We start from the raw sequence: 7550 nt of genomic DNA, 5'->3' as shown, positions 1-7550 counted from the left end.
TTTCGGGTTCGGTCCCTGCCCTTGCTCAGTGGGTTAAGGATCCCGAGTTGCCGTGAGCTGTGGTGTAGGTCGCAGATGCGGCTCGGATCCTGCATTGCTGTGGCTCTGGCATAGGCTGGCAGCTACAGCTCCGATTAGACCCCTAGCCTGGGAACCTCCATATGCTGTGGGAGCGGCCCAAGAAATGGCAAAAAGACCAAAAAAAAAAAAAAAAGAATGGGTAAGCAATGAGGTCCTGCTATGTAGCACAGGGAACTATATCCAATCTCTTGTAATAGAACATGATGGAAGGTAATTTGAGAAAAAGAATGTGTACGTATATATATGTATATGTGCGTTGTATATATGTATACATATGACTGGGTCACTTTGCTGAACAGCAGGAATTCACAGAACATTGTAAATCAATTACACTGTAATTTTAAAAGTTAAAAAAAAAAAAAAGAACTCTCATTCATTGATGGTGTGAATGGAAAATAGTACAACCACTTTGGAAGACAGTCTGGCGTGTTCTTACAAAGCTAAGCATGTCTTACCACAACACAGCAATCATACTCCTAGGTATTCACCCAAATGAAAATTTATGTCCACACAAAAGTCTTCACAGGATTTTGAGTGTGTGTGTGTCATTTCTTGGGCCACTCCCGCGGCATATGGAGGTTCCCAGGCTAGGGGTCTAATCGGAGCTGTAGCCGCTGGCCTACACCAGAGCCTCAGCAGCGCAGGATCCGAGCCGCATGTGCGACCTACACCACAGCTCACGGCAACGCCGGATCCTTAACCCACTGAGCAAGGCCAGGGATCGAACCCGCAACCTCATGGTTCCTAGTCGGATTCGTTAACCACCGAGCCACGACGGGAACTCCCCACAAGAATATCTATAGCATGAAAACACAACTCACAGAATAAGAGAAAATATTTGCGAATCATATATTATAAAAGGGTTTAAGGGGTTCAAATATAATAATTGCTTCATCAGTTGGAACAAAAGCGCTGCACTAATGCAAGCTGTTAAAAACTGTGAGCTGGGGAGAAGGGGTATATGGGAACTCTCTGTAATATCTTAATTTTTCTGTGAGTCTAAAACTACTCTGAAAAAGTCTATCTACTAAAAAAAATACACTACCATTTGATGGAAGATTCATAACTGTGAAAAGAAGCCTGACATCCCACAATGGTACATACATTATGATGTCATTTGCATAAAAACCATGTAAAAATAAAATACATTGACATAGGGATGCATACATATGTAATAAAACTATGCATGAAAGTAAGGAAATTACTTTATGATTCATGATACTGGTTCCAACTGGAGAAAGATGGAATGATTCTTTAGAAATCATTTCGAAAATCCGCGGAAACATCAGCGAAAGGAAGCCTGAGCGCTGATTGGTTGCGCGCTGAGGCCAGCTCCGCCTCCCGACTTCCGCTGTCGCTCTCCACAGAAGCCGCCAGGGTCACCTCTGAGTCTCCCTCTTCTAGGTTCGGGGTCACTGCGCAGTTACGATGCCTCTTGGAAGCTGAAGCCGCATTTCCCGCTTGGCCGCTCCGGCCGGCCAGCCGGGCACCTCCGATGAGAGCTGCACCCAGGCCAGCGCCAGCAGCTCAGACACCAGCGGCATCTCTACCATCTGCTGTTGGTTCCCCTGCTGCTGTACCTCGGCAGCCAGGTCTGATGGTCCAGATGGCAACCACTGCAGCCAGCGTGGCTGTAGGTTCTGCCATAGGCCACACGATAGGTCATGCGATCAGTGGGGGCTTCAGTGGAGGAAGTGATGCTGAGTCCTCAAGGCCTGGCATCACATAGCAGGAGCCTCAAGGAGCCCGGCCAGCACAGCAGCAGCAAACTGGCCCATGCTTCTATGAGGTGAAACAGTTTTTGGAGTGTGCCCAGAAACAGGGTGACCTTAAGCTTTGTGAGGGTTTCAGTGAGGTGCTGAAACAATGCACACTGGCAAATGGATTATCTTAATCAAGAAGCTCCATTGAAGATGTGAAAAGTCATCCCTCATGACCTGGTTGATTTAGCATAAAAAATGTGAAGATACAGGAGTTCCCATCGTGGCGCAGTGGTTAACGAATCCGACTAGGAACCATGAGGTTGCGGGTTCGGTCCCTGCCCTTGCTCAGTGGGTTAACGATTGGCGTTGCCGTGAGCTGTGGTGTAGGTTGCAGATGTGGCTCGGATCCCGCGTTGCTGTGGCTCTGGTGTAGGCCAGTGGCTACAGCTCCGATTAGACCCCTAGCCTGGGAACCTCCATATGCCACGGAATCGGCCCAAAGAAATAGCAGAAAGAATAAAGAAATAAAAAATGTGAAGATACAAAGTGTGAAATCAAGATTAAGCCTCTCCTCTATCACTAGTAGCTTTCATGCTTCAGAATTGTGGTGGAAGAGGGTAGTCTTACAACATGGAAGTTCATTGAGTATTGAGTTTGGGGCTGGGCAGATGTTTGTGTGGCCTCTTAAACATGCTTTTCTGATGTTATTGTTTGTGAATTAATTAGAATAAAGTGATTTTCTTTCAAAAAAACAAATCATTTCAAGTGGGATGAGTGGTATCTTCAATGGCTTCTAAGTCTTGGACTGACTATCACTACATGGACGTTCCCTTTGTAATGTTTCAGTTGACTGTACCATTGCTTTATGTATTTTCTGCATACATAATAATATTTTTAGTAAGTTTCCATAATGTATCCAGAATAAAAACAAATCTCAATGCATTTTTAATTACTACAAACAAGTCATTGAAATTAAAATTTTAGAACACAACATAGTCCATTAAGACTAACTTCTATAGGAGTTCCTGTTGTGGCTCAGCAGATTACAAATCTGAGTGGCATCCAAGAGGAAGTGGTTTGATCCCCGGCCTCATTCAGTGCATTAAGGATCTGGCGTTGACATGAGCTGTGGTATAGGTCACAGACGCAGCTCAGATCTGGTGTTGGTGTGGCTGTGGTGTAGGCTGGCAGCTGCGATTCCTTCAACCCCTAGGCTGGGAACTTCCATATGCCTTGGGTGAGGCCCTAAAAAGACAAAAAAAAAAAAAAAAAGACTAACTTCTATAAAAACATATTTTCTCAATATAGATCAGTAGAACAGGATAGAAAATCCAGAAATAAACCCAAGCACCTATAGTCAACTAATCCATGGCAGAAGAGGCAAGATCATGCAGTGGAGGAAAGACAGTCTCTTCAGTAAGTGGTGCTGGGAAAACTGTACAGCTACATATAAAAGAATGAAATTAGAACAGTCCCTAACATCATACACAAAAATAAAATGGATTAAAAACCTAAACGTTAAGTCCAGATACTATACAACCCCTGGAGGAAGATATAGGCAGAACACTCTTCGTCGTAAATTGCAGCAATATTGTTTGATCCACCTCCTAGAGTAATGAAAATGAAAACAAAAATAAACAAATGGGACCTAATTAAACTTAAAAGTGTTTTGCACAGCAAAGGAAATTTTTTTTTTAATGAAAAGACAACCTACAGAATAGGAGAAAATCTTTGCAAATGAAGAGACTGACAAGGGATTGATCTCCAAAATATACAAACATCTCTTATATCAAAAAGCCCCACCGAAAAACCCAATCAAAAAATGGGTAGAAGATTTAAATAGACATTTCTCCAAAGAAGAGAGACAGATCGCCAAAAACACATGAAAAGATGTTCAGCATCACTAATTATTAGAGAAATGCAAGTCAAAATTACAATGAGGTATCACCTCATCAAAGTCAGAATGGCCATCATCATAAAGTCTACAAACTATAAGTGCTGGAGAGGGTGTGGAGAAAAGGGAACTCTCCTACACTATTGGTGGTAATGTAAACTGGTGCAACCACTATGGAGGACAGTATGGAAGTTTCCTCAAAAACTAAATATAGAACTACTGTATGATCCAGAAATCCCATTTCTGAGCATCTATCCAAAGAAAACCATAATTCAAAAAAATATATGCACCCCAATGTTCATTGCAGTACTATTTACAATAGCCAAGACATGGAAGCAACCTAAATGTCCATCAACAGAGGAGTGTACAAAGAAGATGTTGTACATATATACAACAGAATATTACTCAGCCATAAAAAATAATGAAATAATGCCATTTGCAGGAACATGGATGGACCTAGAAATTATCATACTGAGTGAAATAAGTCAGACAAAGACAAATATCATATGATAGCACTTATATGTGGAATCTAATTTAAAATGATACAAAAGAATTTATTTATAAAACAGAAACAAATGCACAGATTTCAAAACCAATCTTATGGTTACCATAAGTGAAATCATTGGGTGGAGGGAAGAATTGGGAGGGTGGGAATTACATATACACACTACTGTATAAAATAGATGATTAACTAGAACCTACTGAATAGCACAGGAAGGTCTACTCAATAGTTTGTAATAATCTCTATGGGAAAAAATAATGGATATATTTATATGTATAAAACTGATTCAATTTGCTGTACACCTGAAACTAATATAACATTGTAAGTCAACTATACCCCAATAAAATTAAATTTAAAAAAATATTCTTGAAGTCCTAAAATATTCTAATGAGGAATACTAAATATAATGGGGAAAGTGTACATTGAATGACATCAAAGTATAATGAAATAAATGTTAAGATGATGTCCTTAGAAAGGAAGCTGAATGTCACTATAATCACTCCCAAGAAGATATGGTGTTTTATTAAATTCTGTTAAATTCACGACCAAGTTTTTATTTTGTTTTTGAACTTAATTTAAAAAAAAAAAAACTCCTCCTAAAAAACTGAAATAGAAAAAAACAAATGTCTAAGAATATCCAAGATTTTGTACATAAAACTGTTAGGCAGTGTCATAGACTGAATGTTTGCATCTGCCAAAATTCATATGTTGAAATCCTGATCCCCATTGTGACAGCATTAGGAGTTGGGGCTTTTGGGAAGTAGTTAGATCATGAGGGTAGAAGCCCTCGTGATGGGTTTAGTACCATCATAAGAAGAGGCTAATAAAGTTTGTTTCCTCTCTCTGCTCCCTGCAATGTGAGGATACAATGAGAATGCAGCTGTCTCCAAGCCAGTGCTTACCAGACACCAGATCTTCCAACACCTTGAACTTAAACTTCCCAGTCTCCAGAAAGGTGAGAAATAAATGTTTGTTGTTTAAGCTCCCCAACCTATGGTAATTTGTTATAGCAGTCCAAACTGGCTGAGATACAGAGGGACTTCCCCTAGCATAAATTAGGGCTTTTAAATCTATAGTAACCAGTACAGTATGGTGTAAACAGAGATACAGACCAAGACAAAACAGGAATTTCTGGAAAAGGGCATCTATTTAAGGTAAGTGAACCTGTTATAGGTTGTAACAGAGCAGGTAGTGACAGAAATAATGAACATTTTAACACATGTAACAGTGATAAATAGTGATCTATGGTAGAAAAATGAATTTTATGCCTATCGGAGTTCCTTCTGTGGCACAACAGGATTGGCAGCATCTCTGGAGCACTGGGATGCAAGTTCAATCCCAGCCCAGGACAGTGAGTTAAGGATCCAGCCTTGCCACAGCTACAGAGTAGGTCGCAACTGTGGCTTATATTTGTTCCCTGACCCAGGGAGATGGCAAAAAAAAATTTTTTTCTACCTATCATTTCCATACACAATAATCAATTATTGTAGATTTACCTGTGAAAGGCAAAAGTAGAATACTTTCAGAAGTTATAGGCAATCATGGTTTATCATGGTAGGGAGAGTTTTCTTATCTATGAAAAACAAAGTGGACCCAAAGGAAGATACTGACAAATTCAACTCCATTAAGAAGAGCCCTTTGGGAGTTCCCATTGTGGCTCAGCAGAAATGAATCCGATTAGGAACCATGAGGTTGTGGGTTCTATCCCTGGTCTCTCCCAGTGGGTTAAGGATCCAGTGTTGCCATGAGCTGTGGTGTAGGTCGCAGATGCGGCTTGGATCCTTCGTTGCTGTGGCTGTGGAGTCGGCTGGCAGCTGTAGCTCCAATTTGACCTCTAGCCTGGGAACCTCCATATGCCGTGCGGCCCTAAAGGAAAAAAAAAAGAAGAGCCCATCAAAATGTAGAATTGACTGCAAAAATAAACAACAATCTGGGAGAAAATATTAGCAATACCTAACAAACGATAAAGGATTAGTGTTCAGAGTGTGCAAAAAAAGAAAAAGCAAGAAAGCAATATATATACAAATGAATTAAATGTGAGAAACTATGACAATTTCTTCATAGATCATGAAAAAATACATAGGAAAAAATGCTCATGGTAATTAATAAAAAGCAATATGTAATCATGTGGAGATTCTGTTTAACCCTAGATAGGCAAAAATAAATAAGGTAGATAATTCCAAGTGTTGGCAAAACACAAGGAATAAATAAGTGCACATTCATGAATGGTCAAATGACATTTGACCGTTTGACCAATTTGACCATAATTGACACATTCATCAGCATTTCCTAGTAAATTTTATATTAGCCATAATCTATAACCCAGCACTTTTTTCCAAATATGTAAAAAATTTAATCATGTATTAGCATTTGAAGACAAAAACAAGAATGACATTTTCAACAAGATCAAAAAACAAACTTGAAATAATCCTGACATAAAAGTGACATAATGGGTGAAAGTTGGGTGACCCACAACCTCACACAGCAGCATGTATGAAACAAACTGAGGCAAAGAAGCTACAATTAAAGCCTCTTCAGCATAATATGAATGATATGTTATTATCACAACATCATAAATCAACTATACTTCAATAAAACTTCTAAAAATTAAAAAATATGAATGACATATTAATGGTAATATTACTTTATTGAAAAGTCAAGAGGCAAAACTTCACTTCATGATAAATAGATGAAGGTCATTATTTAACATTGAAAGAGTCAATTCACCAAGAATATATAACAATTTTAAACATCAGACCACCTAAATACATAAAGCAAATATTGACAGATCTGAAGGGAGAAATTAACAGCAATATAATAATAGTAGGAGACTTTGATGCCCTACTATTTTCATTGAATGGATGGACCATCCAAACAGAATACCAATTTAAAAAAGAGCTGACTTCAACAACACTAGGAATCAAATGAAGCTAACAGACACTTATAAACACAAAACTTTCTTCCCAACTGCAAAAGAATACACATTCTTCTCAAGTACACACAGGACATTCTCCAGGATAGATGACAGGTTACATCACAAATAGGATTTAATCAATTGAAGATCAAAATAATTCCAAGTATCTTGTCATACATACGAGAATGATATGAAACTATAAATCAATAACAACAAAAAAGGGAAAATTCACAAATATATGGAAACTAAACAACACACTGTGTGTGTGTGTGTGTATTGTATTTTTTTTAAAAAAAAACACACTCTTGAACAACTATTGGGTCAAAGAATTTTCTCTTTTGATTTTTCAAGAGGGAATTTTTAAAATATCTCAAGACAAATGAAAATGAAAATACAATATACCAAAACTCATGGGATGCAGCAGAAGCAGTACCTTAGGAAGTTTATAGTAATAAA

At 38.7% G+C, this 7550-nt stretch overlaps 1 pseudogene; it reads left to right on the top strand.

Moving 5' to 3' along the window:
- Nucleotides 1–1509: 1509 nt before the first annotated feature.
- On the top strand, nucleotides 1510–1989 carry LOC125124292 (coiled-coil-helix-coiled-coil-helix domain-containing protein 2-like; annotated as a pseudogene).
- Nucleotides 1990–7550: the final 5561 nt, after the last annotated feature.

Source organism: Phacochoerus africanus, chromosome 4 (assembly GCF_016906955.1).
Source record: "Phacochoerus africanus isolate WHEZ1 chromosome 4, ROS_Pafr_v1, whole genome shotgun sequence".
Lineage (NCBI taxonomy): Eukaryota > Metazoa > Chordata > Mammalia > Artiodactyla > Suidae > Phacochoerus > Phacochoerus africanus.
This window is presented reverse-complemented; position numbering and strand designations above follow the sequence as displayed.